This window comes from Lynx rufus, unplaced genomic scaffold (assembly GCF_022079265.1).
Source record: "Lynx rufus isolate CCGP_SWC_20201006 ecotype Redwood Valley unplaced genomic scaffold, mLynRuf1.p SCAF_4, whole genome shotgun sequence".
Taxonomy (NCBI): Eukaryota; Metazoa; Chordata; class Mammalia; order Carnivora; family Felidae; genus Lynx; species Lynx rufus.
The window spans coordinates 115,733,484-115,749,616 of NW_025814856.1; the positions used below are offsets into that span (position 1 = coordinate 115,733,484).

The 16,133-nt window shown below is 44.1% G+C and overlaps 1 non-coding gene across 1 annotated transcript; it reads left to right on the forward strand.

Annotated features, from left to right (window-relative positions):
- Positions 1-1,439: 1,439 nt before the first annotated feature.
- Positions 1,440-1,511, forward strand: LOC124525259 (small nucleolar RNA SNORD93). The gene has a single exon (XR_006965466.1). It is a non-coding gene; the product is annotated as a small nucleolar RNA SNORD93 (small nucleolar RNA).
- The last annotated feature ends 14,622 nt before the right edge of the window (positions 1,512-16,133 follow it).

Consider the following 16,133-nt stretch of genomic DNA (forward strand, 5'->3'; position numbering starts at 1 on the left):
GCTTAATTAGTGTGCTAGCAACAAACGGCGGCAGTTGCGCTCTGACAGCCACTCCCCACAAATGCCTTTCAGTTGCCACTTTGCAGGGTGGTTTGGCTTTTTGACAGGTCTGGGGTTCGTCTTGCGGGGACTGCTGTGAGTCCTGCCTGCAGTTTTCTGCCCCAGATTCACCTTTCCTGGAGCGACCAGTACCGTATGCAGCGCAGGACCCTCTTCCGACATTTTCAGGGTGCGAAGCCCGTCATGGTTTTCTGTCCCGGGAAAAAATGAACCATTGGGATTCTGATTTCTGTCCACCAAGACGCTGGCACCCATGCTATAGAAACGGTTGTTCTCCGGATTTAGTAAACTTTGTAAAGATCTAAATTTAGAGTTGAGTGAATGAAGGAATCTTTGTAGATATCCTAAGTATCACTTAGTAATCTCTTGAAATGTGAGGCTTCTGGGGGTTACATGTTTGCCCGTAGAGTTATGAAAGACCTTTTTACCTATTAGGAAATAACTGATATTACTGACCAGGAAACTGAATGGGACATCCCATTTTATCGTGCTTTTAAAGGGGCGGGGGGAGCAAGCTGTGCTGTAGGCATCCCTTTTCCAGCCATATCTATTACCCCAGAGCACAGGGACAGATTTCCCTGTCCTGAGTCCCTCAGTCTGGTGACTAGCACTGCAACACGGGAAATGTAATGGTCAGGCTTTGGTTTACAATTGCTTTATGTGGTGGGGGGTTCCTCTTGAGCCAAACTGTTTCAACAGTTCCATGTGAGAGAGAAACACGGGCTGAGGGAGCCAGGCACCATGACGAGGAAACAGCAGCTTGAGCCAGTGTCTATTTAAGGGTAGTGGAAACTGAGCAAGTGCCGAGAACTGTTCTCAACTTGCTGGGCTCTGTCTGCTTCTGCTTGGTCAACAAGTTTCAGGCTTCCTTTGGTTTTTAAATCTGTTTAGAGCTTGTTTTAGTGTTTCCTAGGTACAAACTGTTGCCAGTAACATTTCAGGTTTTGTTTTGTTTTTTTTCTAAAATTGATACTGTTCCATGCTAATATAAGGGTCAAGTTGGACATGTCGTGGGTGCTGACATTATATTACATAGAATTCCAGATGATAGGAACTTAATTCACTGTTCTATTTTACTTCTGGCTGGAAATTACCAAGGAGATTTCCCAAGTGTGAGGAAATTTGGAGAAAGCCTTTATATGGGAATTCTATTCAAAGGTAGCTTTTTAGTCTTCGAGGTAACTAGTAGGTAACCACAATAAAAGATGCTCTTTACATAACAAACAAACAAAAAAACCCAAATCATAAAGAGTTCATTGATATTCTTAACGTTGTTCTTCTCACTTTTCTATCAGGCACAGTCCAGTTCAAGATGCTGATGAACTTCAGGTATGGACCAAATGGAGATAATTTGTTATTAAATAGCTGAATCGAATTCTTGGCCAAGGATGAGAACTCTTAATCTGATTGGATATGCTTCTCTGATGGGTTAAAGGATTTACCTGAGGCCAACTTCATAGGAATTAGTTACCTGCAGTCACATCCCTCCTCCCTTTAGAAAGTATGTCTTAGATATGAAGGGGGGAAAGCCTGTAATAAATAGGCAGTACTTTATTATGCCAAGAAAAGGTTATTTTTAATGGATTTTTAAGTAATTGGCATTTAATCTTTCAAAGTATCTTTCCCTATGGTGACCATTTTGAGCTTTTAGTAAGATAGGGTTTGAGTTAAAAATTCACTTTTATATGAGAACATTACTAAGTCTGAGTTGACAATGCGTAGTATGTTGTGGAATTCTATTAACTTACCTGCTGCACAGCTTTTGTAAACATGGTCTAGAAACCACTGTTTATTTTCTTAATAGCACATCTTATTTCATAATTGCTGATCTAACTACCTGTTGTGATACTTCTTTTACAGGTCTGGTGCTCGAAAGACAATCGTGGTGTTTGAAAGAAGCTTTTCCAGTAGATACAGTGTATTTGAACATATGGTGATTGAATAGAGGCTTTTGCTCTCTTTGTCCCTTTCATGGTAGTAGCAGGGGTGAATTTTGAGAAGGTGCCAAATATCTGTAAGAACATATATCTACCAGCACCATAGAGAATTTTGTAGAATTCTGTTCTATTATTTAGCCTTTCTACCAACCAGCCCTAGCCTGAAGTTTGACATAGTAACTAGACTATTCTACAACTGTCTTAACAACACTGTCACTTGTGCCTTAATTTGCAAAGATTATTTTTAAATCCTATTCCTTTGACTGCCCTAAAAATACATTTCAAAGCATCCTTTTAAAAATACAGTTTCAGGGGTGCCTAGGTGGCTCTCTCAGTTAAGCATCCAACTTCAGCTCAGGTCATGATCTCATAGTTCGTGGGTTCGAGCCCCACGTTGGGTTCTGTGCTGACAGCTCAGAGCCTGGAGCCTGCTTCAGATTCTGTCTCTCCCTCTCTGTCTGCACCTCCCCCACTCACACTGTCTCAAAAATAAATAAATGTTTAAAAAAGTTTTTTTTAATAAAAATAATTTTATATGCATACAAATTTTTCCATAATACATTATTTCAGCGATTAAATTTGATCCTTTTGACAGAAAACAGATTAGTGGCTTAGTAACGATCAGCAAGGTTAGGTTGCAAAGGGGCATGAGTGAGTTTTGAAGAAGTGTTTTATATCTTTTTTTAAAACATTTATTTTTGAGAGAGAGACAGAGTGTGAGCGGGGGAGGGGCACAGAGTGAGAGAGACACAGAATCCCAAGCAGGCTCCATGCTCTGAGCTGTCAGCACAGAGCCCAATGCAGGGCTCGAACCCACAAACATTGAGATCATGATCTCACCTGAAGTCGGACACTTAACCACCTAAGCCCCGGAAGTGTTTTATATCTTGATTATGGTGGCACTCGCATTTGTCAGATTTCAGGGGTGTGTTTTGCTAAATGTAAACTACACTTCAATAAATGTGATTTTTAAAACTTAACTTTTCTGGCATCTTAATGACATTTCCAGTGAAATCTATGAAAAGATGGTCTTGGGTCAGCACTTGAATGATTTAGGGAGGTGTTAAAAGTGGCAAAAACATCAAAACATTTTGGGGGGGGTGTAAGTCACATAAGTGACTTGTGCACACAATATAATACCTGAGAAAATCAAAAGGTATATGTTGGTTCGCCTGTCAAGGATATAGAATTTCTCCTTATGGATATTCCAGACAACACATTCCTTGTCTTAACAGCTGCATTTTCAGTCTCACTGAGTCTGTCATGGCACTTTGCCTTCAGTCTCTGGACTGTCCATTCTTAGTGGCCCACATGGAGTGTGGAAATTGCTACCCTGTATTTGCCCTGTAACCTGCTCGGCACCATTTCAGGTTCCTGATAGCCTTGCTTTCCACACTGGCAATTTCCCATTCCAAGAAAATTTAGAATGGCCTTGACTGATAAATGACTAGCCAAGGGATTTGGGAAATGAAGTGAGGTTCTAGCTGCTAAGTTATTGGGCTTGGGTTGGTCTCAAAGCTTAATGCCTAAGTCATGCAGTTTACTCCTGAAAAAAACCAGTCTGAGCTCTCCCTTTTTCTCTGGGGATGTTCAAGGACGCTTTTGAAAGGAAGGATGGGCCGGGTTATTGGTCGTGAGTCATTGTTCTTTACTGTAGGTAACGAGGAGGTGTAATCTCAGAGCCTGTTGCGCCCTGCCCTGAGACCACGTGTACTTCTGACAGCTGTTGCTGTGACGTGTTGCCTGCAGGAAGAGCCAGCAATGCTCTTCAGACGCCAGGCTTGAGAACGTTCCCTGCTCTGTCTCCCCCAAACCCCCTCCATGATGACAACACAGTTGCCCAATACCTTGGCTAAATGAGTCTAGTAAACCCCAAAGAAGATGGGCTGAGGAGCTGGAGCCTACCCCACAGTCCTGCAGAGTCACCTTGCCCTCCTTGGCACAGCACACACCTGCATGTTGAGCACAGCTAAGATGGGCCGAGGCCAATAGGACCGTTCTTCCAGCCAGTTTGTGTTCAAGTGCTCTGAGAAGTGAAGCAAGTCTGGAGTTGAATGAAATGTTTTCAAAGAGGGCTTATTAACTCCAAGGGAGGAGGCTGGGCTTGAAGAGAATCTTTCCTTATGACTACAAAAGAAGATGGGATTGAAATATAACTTTATGCCAATCGTTATGCTTTCACTGAAAATGCAGTATCTTAAGAACTCCAGTCGCTATCCTCAGATATTACTTGCCCAATATCACAGTTACTCTGTTCTTGTCGGTTCAGGTAGGTAGGGCCCCGTAATTTGATTTCAAGAATGGGCATATCCCATTTTTGACCTAGACACTCTATAGTGTTACTTACTACAAGTAATTTTGGGTTCTTAAAAAAAAAAAAAAAAAAAAACAACTGTTTGTAGTTCAAGTGAGTGTTCCAAACTCAAGTACTTTTGAGGTTTCCGAAACCTGAAGTATTTTCACAATTCGGCAAATATTTATTGTGTTTCTCTTGTGTGTTGGTTAAGCCCTGTGATAGATGATTCCTGTTTTATGGTGCTTTCATGGTATGACTTAGCCACATCACTATGTCAGATGAAGCCAGTTAGAATGTGGCCCCGTTAACTTCTGTTAGAAGGAAAAATTTCACTTAGTATCTGAGTCAATAGCTGAAAGATTCAATTGTTGGGACAAGCTATGAAGAGATGATTATATCTATTTTTACCCGCCCCCCCCCCCATCACTACCACATTCCCTGAATGTTAGGGTGGTTTCTAAATAAACAGCAAACAATACAATAATTAGAAAAGGGGATAAAAGCTCAGCAGGAAGAGCAGGATTATAAAGCCAAGCCATTAGACCTCCTGCATTAGTCTCCTGCCAGCTTGGCTCTGAGCCTCCTAGGAGCTGGAGAAAAGAGCCAGTTGGCAAATTTGTTATTTGGCACTTAAATATAAATTTAAAATGGAAAAGGAGGAGGGAGTGGGGTTATTTGCATTCTAGGCTCCCTGGAACCTGGAACCTAAACCTAAAAAACCTAATGCTTTTTCCCCCTCATGATCTCAAGTATCTTGAACAAAGTAGAACAGAAAAGGTGTATGCATGACTAAACAAGGATACAGAGATGGTAAAGACTGATGGATCTGAGTTGTGAGGTCAGTCGGCCAGTGACCCAGCTCCTTGCCAAGCCAAAGGGATAACACCTCTTCAGAGAAAAGCCATGTTGAGATTGTGTAAACAGCCAGATATGTATTTGAAAGGCTTATTTTTATTTTGCACTCATAAAGTTTCCCTTTCCAAAATTTACGGCGTATTTGTGAACTGAAAAGTCCTGATTTAGATATATTGTTATAAAATTGTGATTTATCCCAATCCGGGACTATGCAACCATTGACTAGAGGGCCCCCTAGTGGAGTTTATCTGTATTGTGAGGGGCTAATTTCTTGAGGTACTCCCCACCATCGCCATCTGCATTTCCAGAAGGAGAGCTCCACATCAATCTGTTTCAGAGATAAAGAGACTAAATCCAGTCAAATCAGGCTGATGGACATCACAATGATTTGTTTCTGGGAGCAGAGCAGAATGGTGCAGTTAATGGATCAGGGCCTCATACCATTGGTTTCCCAGTTGAACAAATGCCCTGGCATGTTACCTCCACTCTTTAAGGCAGAGTAAAGCGCACTGTATCATTTATAGACCTGTGCTGGAGAAATATGTGGAACTTTGGGAATCATCATAGAGTCCAAACTGCAGTCTAATACAGTAGGCACTGGCCACATGTCACTACCGAGTACTTGAAACATGACTACTCCAAACTCACATTCACTGAGGTCTAAAAAACATCAGCTTTGGGAGAATTCACATTAAAAAAAGAATGTAAAATATTTCAATTTTATATTGACTATAAATGATATTTTGGATGCTGGGTTAAAGGAACTGTATTATGAAAATTATATAAGTGCTATTTGCATTATATTTCTGTTTCTTAAACATGAATAAAAACATTCATGGGAACCACAGGGATAGTGGTTCCACAATCCAATAGAGAGAAGGATGTTGCCATCCTATTACAGGACCTGGCGGAAAAGCAAGAGCAAAATTACCACTTACAACACAGAACTGACAATAGGTAGGCAGCTATTCTTTCCAGGGTGCAGGAGGAGGGAGCCAGTGCCACTTACAAGACTTGACATCAATTCTACCCTCAGGCTGCTAGCACTTCTGGGGATTGTAAATAAAAGGCTTCAGGATGTATTTATTAAATACTTTTGTTCTAAGACTATGGGCAAGTACTTGTGCGTTCATTAGAATCATCCAGGGACTTGGTGTGCTACAGGTCCACAAAATAAAACTTGCTTAATGAAGAATCCCTATGAAGGACATATGGATTTCTAGGTCCGTATGTTTCTGATTTCTTGACCTACTTAGTATGGGGCGTGTGTGTGTGTGTGTGTGCGCGCGCACGCGCTTGTATCTGTAGTAATCTTTCACTTTTAATGGAAGAGTCAAGACTGGGCGGGGGAGGTGACATCATAACTATTACCAGAACTTTACATAAAGTACAGTTTTTAAAAACTACCTTAGGTTAAGCAAAATATTCCACAAAATTCTCCCCTTCCCTCATTTCACTTAGGTCTAAAAAGCAGATCTGTGTGTAAAATCCCCTTTCGTAGTTTCCTTACTGGTAACAATGACTTTTTATCATTTGTCTCTTAACAATAGGTGGATTCTTCCCTTGAGACATTACTCGTAAGCAGTGATTCTGCTGTCAAGCACTGAGCCCACTTTGGATCCTCTGTCTCCCCCCTCTCTCTCTCTGCCCCTTCCCCGCTGGTTCTCCATCTCTATCTCAAAATAAACAAATAAGCTTAAAAAGGGGTGGGGGGGCACCTGGGTGGCTCAGTTATCCGACTTTAGCTTGGGTCATGATCTCACAGTTTGTGAATTCGAGCCCCACATCAGGCATTGTGCTGACAGCTCAGAGCCTGGACCACGCTTGGGATTCTGTGTCTCCCTCTTTTTCTGCCCCTCCCCCACTCGCACTCTGTCTCTCTCTCAAAAATAAATAAACATTAAAAAAAATTTTAAAAAAAGGAGTGATTCTTTAGAGGAGATGGGATGGGGAAAGACATTTCCCCCTCCTTTGTATTGGGATGGAGACCTTTGTATTGTCTGAAGACACTTTTGACTCTCACAATTGTGTGGGTGAGGGGTGCTCCTGGGATCTTGTGAGCAGAGGCCAGAGATGCTGCAAAATATCCTATAATGTGCAGGACAGACCCTAAAGGACTGTCTGCACCAGAATGTCAATAGTGCAGAGGCCAAGAAACCCTGTCTTAGAAAATGTCATTCCCGGGGTGGCTCAGTCAGTTGAGCATCTGACTCTTGATTTCAGCTCAGGTCATGATCTCAGAGTTGGTGAGTTCAAGCCACAGCAGGCTCTGCGCTGACAGTGCGGAGCCTGCTTGGGATTCTCTTCCCCTTCTCTCACTGTGCCCCTCCCCTGCTCCCATCCCCCTCCCCCCTATCTCTCAAAATAAACTTTAAAAAAAAGAAAAGAACATGTCATTCCCAACAATAACAGCCCGCTCAGGTGCTACTGAGTGTGCTACAGGCCAGACCCCACACGCACAAAGCTTCTCAGATAGACATACAGGCCTGTAGAGGCTTATTTGCCAGCTTCCTTGTTTTCACTTCTAGGTGAACTTGTATGTTACAACACTTACAAAACAGCAATTCAGTGTTATTTTAAGCATATATTTATTTTTTGTTTCTTTTTCTTTTAAGCCTCTCAAAAGCTAGTTTTACTGTTGATTGTAAGCGGCCAGAAATTCAAAATTTGCTCATCACAAATTTGTGCTTTTCTTAGCCAGAGTTGGCCGAACCGGAAGTCTTAGCTTGCTCACTGAGGCCGAACCTGCCCAAGTCTCCTGGGGTACCATCAGATCCCTAGTTTGGATCCCTAGTTAGATTGTTACAATGATCTACTTCTTCAATAAATAGCTTCAGGCCTCATGAGGAGCCCCTACCACATCAAAGAACATTCTCAATCCACCTGTAAAACAAAAAACTCGTATTAGGGGCACCTGGGTAGCTCACTCAGTTAAGTGTCTGACTTCAGCTCAGGTCGTGATCTCACGGTTCATGGGTTCAAGCCCTGCATCCGGCTCTGTGCAGACAGCTCGGAGCCTGGAGCCTGCTTCGGATTCTGTCTCCCTGTCTCTGCTCCTCCCCCATTCATGCTCTGTCTCTGTCTCAAAAATAAACAAACATTTAAAAAAATTTTTAAAATAAAATCCCATATCCAAGGAATTGAGACCAAACATGCTCCACTCTCTCTAGTTTTAAGATTGTCCAAAAGACTTTGACTAATTTTAGACCCCAAAGAACAATACAAACCTGGGAACACTGAGTTGCTCTGTTGGCAAAAGTAAAACAAGCCCCTCCCAGCTGTCTGGAGTGGAATCTCGGTTCAGTTAACAGGCACTTGGTGAGTCAGACCCCTTTCCAACTACCCATCGCTGCAAAGGTGCATTTGATGCGGGTGCTCTCCGATGGGGCAGTAGAACAAGGCAGGTCCCCGGCAGCAAGGCGGGAACATCACTGCAAACGCTCAGAATGAGACGGGGACAGGGTTACCGGAGCTCTGAGCACTCAGAGGTGCTGCCTACCTGTCAGACTGAAGTGCCCTTCTTCGCTGTCTTCTGAGAATAGCCATTTGTAACGTTATACTTCCTCGCATAAAAAAAAAAGTACAACACGTGCCCCATGGTTACAAATAGCAACCCCAGTGCGCCAAACTGCTGAGGCCGTGGGGCCAATATGACAGGCACAAAGTGAATGGGGTCCGTGAGGTAGTTCAGGGAGCACTGCCCACCATTCACAGCCCCTCGCTCTGCTTCTGGAATGTTCTCCTGGAGAAGCTGGGTCACAGTGAGGTCAAAGGACCAGAGACCTACAGGGAAGCAGTGTTGGGGGAGAGTAATGTAAACAGGTATCAGAGACCGCAGAGAGAATTTCAGCTCTGACACTGAATGGCATTGTCTTGTGGATAAATGAAGCTTTCTGTGGCTCTATTTCCTCATCTGTGAAATGGGAACGTTTAGAGCACTATCTCACTGGAGGATTATATGAAACGGTGTTGTGAAGTGTGTAGCATCATGCCTGGCCATTTCTGCATGTTACTGTCATAATTTGTGGTGTTGTATTTTTTTAAATCACCATCACCACATCATCACTACCTAGCAATATAATTTCATGTGGGGTGTATTTACTGATGCCTCCATTCCAAAAATGGTTAGGACAGAGAGCAACGTCTTCACCTTCCAACCTAGTTCCAATTCCAGACTTTCCCTCATTGCTCCTGGTTTAGCACAGCAGGGTTAGCCTCCTCTCTCCTCGTACCCCCACTTTCAACCACACTTTTAACCACTGCTGTCTGTGAGTGACGACGCTAGGGGTTCTCACCCCTGCCTGCACGGGCACTGTCACAGCTGCTGTCTGTCTGGTAGGTCTTCCAGTCAGCTGACATTCTAGATTCTCCCAGAGATCCAGCCTTGACTCTATAGAGGCCTCCTGGTTGCCCCTGCCCTGATTCCTGGACTTAGCTCTGAACTCAAGAATTATTTGGATTGAATATGCTTGCTTCAGTACCTGCCTTTGCAAAGCCCTGGCCAGACCTTCTGTCCTCCTGCACTGCCCTTGCCATCCTGCTGTGGCCACCACCTGGCTGTGGCCAGCCCCCCAGCCTCAGGGATACACTGACCACCCAGGATGGCCTCTCAGTCTCTGGGGGTGTGGACCGCCAAAGGCCTTGCCCTGCCCTAGACTCTGACCTAGAACTTACCAGTCAAATCCCCAGCCCCAGCCCTTAGCAAGCAGTGCTTACAGAGGTAGAAAGCATTTGTAAAATGCCCCGGTGGTACAATGGGAAGCACCCACAGAAGTGAGAGCTAATTATGCACTGACAGAATTATTTCTACAGTGAAGGCATAAAGAGTTACAGTTCCTAGATTTTAAAAAGCAAAGTGACTTTTGGGCAATGTGCCCAGTCTTGTTGTAGCCAGAGTTCTGTAACTTAGTTTCCATCAGAATGGAAACAAGTATTTCCTGAACAAATGCCTCGGATGAACCTGGCCTGGGGATACCCAGTCGAATGCCAAGGCAGGCCACAGGCCACCTGTCCTGGTGAGAGAACCAGTCACCACAGAGACCTGACCGTGCTGACCATGCCAACCCACACACAAGAAAGGTATACTTTTGGGCACTGGTGCTTTTCACGTGTGCAGTTTCAACAGCACACAACCCCAAGGTCATTTGTGATTCTGCTAGGAATAAATGTCAAAGGCACCTGTGGGCAGTGAGTGTGCAGGAACCACACAGCATCCATTTCACTCAGCATCGTGGTTCCGTCTCGTGGCCCAGCCCACACCCACCCTTACACAGCAATGCTTGTGAAAGCACCAGAATTACAGCCAAAATAGAGTAATGATGACGACTGAAGATGAGACCTCATATTCATTCTAATAAGTAGCACCTATGCTTGTCACCTCCCTGACAGGTAGGCACTCTCATTACCACCCTGTCTGATGGAGAAGGAAATGGTGACACAGGGAACGTTGGTGACTTCCAATATCATCAGGCAGGCTAGCTTCAAGTCCTGACCTGTCTCCTTCATGAGTGTCAAGAGTGTTCTGTGTCTCTGGAATCCTCATCAAGGATTAGCAAAAAAGAACTGCTATTGTGAGGGTGCCTGGGTGGCTCTGTTGGTTGGGTATCTGACTTCAAATCAAGTCACGATCTCACAGTTCGTGAGTTGAAGCTCCGCGTTGGCCTCTTTGCTGACAGCTCAGAGCCTGGAGCCTGCTTCAGATTCTGTGTGTGTGTGTCTCTCTCTCTCTGCTCCTCCCCCATTCACACTCTGTCTCTCTCTCTCGAAAATAAACATTAAAGAATTTAAAAAAAAAAAAGAACCACTATTGCAGTAGAGAAAAGCCGGAAGCTTCTGTCATGCTGCCTCTCTAGATTACAGGCATTTCTGATTATATTTCACATTCTCCAAATGTGATCATTTCCTTTGATTCAGGAAGAGTCAAGTGGACTTCACTCCACCCCCCCCCTCGAACATTTATTTTCACAATGTGAATTGCCTAAATCTTAAATGGCCAATCTGCTTTCAGTAGTTCATGCAATTAAAGGCTAAAAGTGCAAGCCAAATGCCCTACTAAAAAAAAAATAATCTACTTGTCAGGTACTTCACTTAAAATATCTTTTTAAAAAATTTTTTTAATGTTTATTTTTGAGACAGAGAGAGACAGTGTGAGGAGGGGAGGGGCAGAGAGAGAGGGAGACACAGAATCTGAAGCAGGCTCCAGGCTCTGAGCTATCAGCACAGAGCCTAACATGGGCTTGAACCCACAAACCGTGAGATCATGACCTGAGCCAAAGTCAGACAGTTAACTTGACTGAGCTGCTCAGGCACTGTCCCCCTTAAAATATTTTAGACGTTAGGTAAACTCCAGATGAATGAACAGATTTCTAATCAGTCATTTAGAATTAGGAACACAATTTCTTTCTCACACACATATTTTACATCAGAGGAATGAGGTTCCCAGGCTAGCCCATGGTTCTATAATCTCTTGAATCTGATCTACAAAAACCTCATTTCCCCTCTCCCAGTGTTCCCAAGCTTCTGTGGACCAAGGGTTTCTGGGTCTCCCTGGCAAAAATAATGCAAATATCTCCCAGCCCCATGCTCTCACTCCACTGTGGCTCCAGAGGTGAGAAGGTAAAGCTCTGAGTCCCTAGAGGTCAGGGACCTTACCGAAACCTAGGACCTAGAGTTAGCAGATGAGGTTTGTTGAATGAATGAAGAAGATAGATTTGGTTTTCGATCCACACCTTCCACCACCCACTACCACACGTTCCACTCCTTGCATTTCTGACCTGCTTGAGGAATCCACTGTTTCTGGGCTGCAACCTCAGGGAGGGGCTTTGAAGGTGATGACTCTGGATTTGGGGGATAGAACAAGGCTTGGGTGGAAACAGGGATCCCATGTCTAAGAGCAAGGCCCAGATTCTGCCCAGGCTGGGAATCTGCAGGTCTAATCGCTGGGTCTAAACACCTTATGCTGTTAAGCTGTTTCCATTGCCATCACTGCTGATCCCAACATGTCACTGATGGAGTCACCATGCATCAACTGATCAAACTTTAATAAAAATTTAGGGGCGCCTGGGAGGCTTAGTCGGTTGAGTGTCCAACTATGGCTCAGGTCACGATCTCGCAGTTCGTGAGTTAGAGCCCCACATCGGGCTCTGTGCTGACAGCTCAGACCCTGGACCCTGCTTCGGATTCTGTGTCTCCCTCTCTGCCTCTTCCCCGCTCAGGTCTCTCTCTGTCTCTCAAAAATGAATAAACATTAAAAAAAATTTTTTTTTTAATCTAAACACCCTTACCAAATTAGGTAAGTTCTCACTGCCACATATGAACGGCATGTGGTTGGTGGCAAAGTTCCAAGACCAGCTTCTTAGAGCAGGCAAGCTTGTAGAGCCTCAAAGTTAGGCACCTTGTCCTGAGAAAGGATTCCCCTCCACTCCCCCAGGCAGCTAAGGAAGGTTTGAAACTCCACCAAGCTGCCCTCTTTCCTGTCCCTCCACCCCAGCTCCATGGAGAAGGACCCAGATCAAAATCCTCCTTTCATGTAGATGCCATCTGTAGCATTTATGTGCTTGACAGCTAGGAAATAGCTTTCACTTCCCCAAATTTCCATGTCTTCACATTTCAAAAAGCCTTTGTACAACTGTACAACTGCCTGTCTGGTCTAGAGCACTCTTTCTTCTCCATGTCACCTGTCCAGCTTGTTCTTCAGGGATCTCTCAATTGTGCCTCCCTCTAGGAAGGCTTCTCTAACTCCAAAGACCAGGTTTGGTGTCCCTCCCATATGTCCTCAATCTTCTGCCCTCCCCCCAACATAGCTCCGATCACTTCGTATTGTTGACTGTAGTTAACTATTACTCAATGGCCTCCCATCCAGAGTGTATGCTCCGTGGGGCTAAGACTTTGTCTGATGAAACCACGCTAGTACCTCCAGTGTCTAGGACAGCTCTTTCCATGTAACATGTTCTAGATGAATGAATGATAAAGACTTACAGTGCACAGTGGTGAAATCATCAAATGCCTCTAAGATTCCTCAACATCATCACAGTCTGCAGAATCCCACGTCACACATGACCCATACTCACCGATTCTTGCCAGGATCATACCCTAGAGTAACGACATGGTGGAGATGTAAGACTCGGTGCTCCAGGTCCTGCCTGCCTTCAAACAGAAATGTGCTTTTGTTTCAATGGATGGAGGAGCAGTCCAGAAGGATAGGCTGGTTCATGTTTCTTCCAAAGAAATAAACATGTACCTCATCCTCTTTTAGCAACGCGTGGTTGGAAGAAGAATTCTGGCTTAGTGAAAGTGAGAAAACTGTCAGATCTAAAGGACTTCCGGTAGCAAAGACAAAGAAGACGCAGTGTCAGACAGCCTACCTGGGACCAGCTGGATGTGATTCCTGTGCTGATCAAGCCATAGTGCCCCTGAACCTGCTGAAGAGCATTGTGCCCGGCAGGCCGGTTAAAGCTGAAGGGGCCCTGAGGATGCTAAGCAGGGAGTCTCCAATCCCTTGGGTGTAGACATAGCCGTGGTGATGCAGTTGAATCCCAGCACCGTCATGTGGAGGAAGTCCAAGCCCAAGCCAGCCAAGAAGACAGTCCGCCTGCAGTATGCGTCCCATCCCTCCTGGCACATGCACAGCAGCCTTCGTGCATTTTGGAGGCAGAGAGGAAAGCCGGTAGTTGAGGCCTGTTGTCCTGCAGGGGTAGACTCGTGGACCTTCAGTGTTCCCAAAGTTTTGGGCTTGTTGATGAATCCATCAGTGATTTCCCAAGAGTCTTTTTTACCCAAAATAAAATCCAATAAGCTTTACATTGGTGCCCTGCCCAAATGCCCTCGGCCTGTCCCCAACCACATCCTCTTCCTTGTTGGGCACTTCCTATGTGCAACAATGGCTTCCTATCCCAAGCACTCATGTCTTTCTAATGGAGAGTCTCTCTCCAGCCTCAGGAACACAAGGGCAGGCTGTAGGTGCCCAGACATCATACCTCTGGGAACAACTCTCCACTAATAAATGACACCACTTGGAGAAACACACCAGTTTCCCTGGCCCTTGGTGGGACAATCCTGAGGTAAGTCCTACACAGTGTGTCCCAAGACCCAAACAAGACTGAGCCCCAGTGGCAGTAACCTGTCCATCAACACATTCTTTATCAGCTCTCTTCCCTTCCCTGTCTCATTTCCCATCCCCCCTCCATGCTTCCTAGGGTCACCTTCCAAATAGATTACTTTCCACCCCGAGTTCCTCCTCTCAATAATTGCTTTTGAAAGAACCCAAATCAAGACGCACAGTGAAGTCAGGAAGGTGGCCACTGACAGGAGAGAAAGTATAGCAAAGCATGAAAGACACATTTTCACATGCTTGAAACATGGTAATAAACTCTTAAAAACAGTGATGGATATTTTCTTTGTTTTTTTTTTTTTTCTGAAGAAACAAATACTTAGAAAAAGCGAATGATAATAGCTTTCAGTCTTCCAGGATGGAACAGGCAATGACTATAAACAGATTGAAAAGACATTATCCTGAGAGGTGTTTAGCACAAATTAAGACAAGCTCTGAAAAAGAAAAGAAAAGAAAAGAAAAGAAAAGAAAAGAAAAGAAAAGAAAAGAGAAGAAACAACAGAAGTCAAATAGGTCTGTGAAGGAAGGAGAGAGGGTCAGGCCAATCCATTCGAGCCCAAGAACTATGGGGAGGGGGAAGCTCTTGGTTATAGAAAAGAAATTATTGCCAGAGCAGCTTTGAAAAAAAAAACTAATAATAATAATAACAATGATGAAAAATAGCTATCAGCTTGTTTTACTAGATGCTAGGGAGCAAAACGAGGCTTTGCATAGGCAATCTTTCTGTCACAGCATTCCTGCAATCAGTTCTGCTATTGTTATCCTTACTGTACAGATAGTGAGACAGGGAGTCTGAGTAGAATGATTCTGCATGGTTACACAGCTAAAAGTGACAGATGGAAAGATACCGTACTATTTATCTATTTGTGTATATCTATCTACCTCTATAAATACATATATTTTATTCAGACAGTGAGATCTGGTGGGCTTCAATTGCAGAACAACTTGAGAGAAAAGGTGCAGAAAAAGAAGCTCAGAAAAAGAAACTGATGTCAGAAGTAAGGCCTGGTGTTATGACAGGCAAATGGGTACCACTGTCAGCAGGCAGGAGAGTTCTTATCTTGAGGTCATATTTATTGGCAGGTCTCCTTCCTCCCATCCTCACCCTAATGTTAGGGAACCTCTGATTGAAAAAACACTGCTGATAGCAGAGATGGTTGATTCATTATATTCTTTTGACCCAAAGACCAGTCCATACTCACTGAGATGGTTGTCTTTCAAACTTAGCATCTTTAAGGAAGATTATGAGTGAGAAAGGGAGAAGTAATTTGCCCCCAGGACCATGAAACAGGTTGTGCAGGTTGAATACCCCACAGTCCCATGGGAGTGCTACTCAGATTGGAGTCTCTCTAAAAACAGCTCCTGGAATTGGGCAGTGTAAAACCTGTGTAACTGCACCTGACAGCCCCACCTGCCCCACCAATGAAATCAGCCATATGAACTATATGACCAATGGCACAGTTGGAACCTTCTCATTTTTTCACTGTTTCTAGACACATTTGCAGACAGAATGTGGAGATTATAATCAGACATAAGCTCTGGAAAGAAGAAATGAAACACTGACATAAAGGAGAAAAAAAGAACGAGAGCTGTCTCTGAGTTTATATTACCTTGAATATTCACAGCCTCCTGTTGCCTTTTTTGGAAGTGCCCCTCTGCTTGTCGCTGGGTTTTTACAACCAAATGGGGAACTAGTTGATAAATCCTGGACCGAAATAGAAACTCCACAAGAAGTGAAAGCAAGTTCCATCCAAGAATGAAACCTCAATTGATCACATGAGATGCCCATGTCATCACCTGGCCCACGGACAGGAGAACAAATATATTGATGATCTGGTCCAGCCACCAGACCACTGCATTCATCCCTGTAAGTGAG